Genomic DNA, 2,449 nt, shown 5'->3' on the forward strand with positions numbered 1-2,449 from the left:
AATGAATTCCGGTAAGCGAGGACCCTGCTTCTAAGAAGGACTCTCGTCTCGACGCTCGGATACCGAACTCTAACACGGCACTTGGTGTCTACAGCCGACTGAAGGCCCAACTCCACTGATCAAAAACTTCAAATGACTAGTTGGTACTAAGCCGAAACTAAGCCGAAAACTAAGTCGAAACTAAGTCGAAAACTAAGTCGAAAACTAAGTCGAAAACTAAGTCGAAAACTAAGTCGAAAACTAAGTGATTTTCCGTTTTTGGTGTGCTCTTTTATATTGTTAGAAGTGGTGGTGCTGAGCGGGAAAGGGGGTTGACCTGTCAACAGTTACCGGAATCGTTTGAATTGTTCTAGAACTTTCGATCTAATAAGATATTATTAGATTTTACTGTTTTAAAGGGCGAAATTGCCGAATCTAAATGTTGACAGGGCCCTCTTAGTCGCTCCGCCCCTGTGCTGCATACTGTGCAGTCGCTGTGCGCGTTTATTCGCGTTACATTCCGCCGAATGATGTTTTCTCGTTTTTATGTATAGAGTTTGAGTATAGAGCGTTTGTGCGTTATTTGTATCGCGAAGATTCTAACGGACTCCCGCAGGTTTTGTTAGAAGTTTTTGGTGCACTTGCGGATGCCATTCAGCTACGTATTCTCGATCATAAGCGCAGTATTAGCCGCTTTCTGAATCGGCGCAGTCAAATTTGCAGTTGCAATTACTGAATTTAAATGAAATAGATTTATTGATTACTTTAGAATACTGCGATAGATCGAGAATAGCAGAGAGCTTCTTAGTTCCCTATGGTTTATTATTCAATATTATGGGGTGCTAATTCATCTAGCTATTAATTTAAACGGATTTTCACGCGATTAATTATGTTAGGTCGCGCAAGCGCAGTACGGTTTAGTAACAGCTGTTTGATCACGCGCTAACCGCGTGATCACGGTTCGCGAGGATTTCGCGGCTGTCGCGACAGTTCGCGTTGCCACGGCAACGCATCTGGCGTCGTTAGAAGTGACGTTCGCCTGCTCGCAATTTTCGGCGGACGTTACACTCGGTATTCCGCCTTATAATGTTCGTTAAATATGTACATCGAGAAAGCCGTAATCAGGGACAGCGAGAATGTTGCATTCTGGCGGCGAGATGTTGTATTAAATAGCCGTGAAACACTTGAAAGTTCAACCACACACGAAGAGAAATTTCTAATGTTTATTCTATGGGTCACCTTCATCGAAACGACACAAGGTTCTTTCGTACGCGAATCGTACGTTTTCGTACTTTTTCAACAGGGACGCATACTTCGTTTCCTCGAGACTCAGAAGATTTTCCGGTGGGCAAGTCGTAACAAAGAGTTCAATGAATGTTCCATACTACATAATACATATGTATTCATTAGAAATATTTTTCTATGCAAAGAACCCTCCGCAAATGTGAAAATATCTTAGATGATGAAAGTCCCAATAATTTTACTGCACAAAATTCCAACCTAAACATTAACTTTCTGTGTTTGAATTTTCATACATATGTATGTATGTTTCCAAGCAAAATTTGTATTGGAAATACATACTTATCTTTTTAATATTGCATATGTGTGTATGTATTTATACCAGTTTAAGTTCTTCTAACTAATTGTTTAATATTTCTTCCGTTTTCTTCTCACTATTTGCTTAAAAATTTCCATCTTTTTTATTCAGTATTCTGTCTGTCGTTGTAATTGGGCATAATGGCTTTGACAGAAAAAGAAAAAAATCAAAATCGAAAAGTTACCCGTTCATCCACCTCCAGGGTGAGAATATGCTCCGTTGAGTATTTCTTGAGATATTTTAAACGTTTTAGACTCATTTTTTAATTTCGCTGATTACAGCGCCATCTGTCATCAAAAAAATGTTAGTATAGGTAAAATTTATGTAATTTTTTCTGAAGAAGCGAAATCCGCAATAAAAAATGGGGGTTCCCATTTAAAATTTTAAACTTACCCTCTCTTTCACCCACAGCGGATGGAGGTGGGGGGTCATGTTAGATGTCAAAAGATAACTTTTTTGAAAACATTGAATACGTATATTTTCAGATTTCTGATCCGATGTGTATTTCTCGAGATAGTCGACCGTTTCCACACTTTTCGGACACCCTGTATATATATATATATATATATACATGTATATAATTAACTAATTAGATTCGATATTAAAATCAATCGACTGCTTTTTATATATATATTGTGACGTGACACTGTGTCCGTCACTGTGCAGACTTGTCGGCGGCGGACGCGCGCTTCCTAGCGGCTCGAAGGGCGAGCGCGCGTACAAGCGCACCTGCGAACGTGCGTTAAAATCGCGTCATCTAGTTTACTCTACCGATTTTCCTCTGTTATATTAGAATTTCTTTTGCGTAATGATAAAGCTTTTCAGAAAGCGTAGACGCATTACTGATCACGCTCGGCAGTTGCGATAGTATGA

The sequence above is a fragment of the Trachymyrmex cornetzi genome, unplaced genomic scaffold (assembly GCF_001594075.2).
Source record: "Trachymyrmex cornetzi isolate Tcor2-1 unplaced genomic scaffold, Tcor1.1 scaffold492, whole genome shotgun sequence".
In the NCBI taxonomy this organism is placed as follows: Eukaryota; Metazoa; Arthropoda; class Insecta; order Hymenoptera; family Formicidae; genus Trachymyrmex; species Trachymyrmex cornetzi.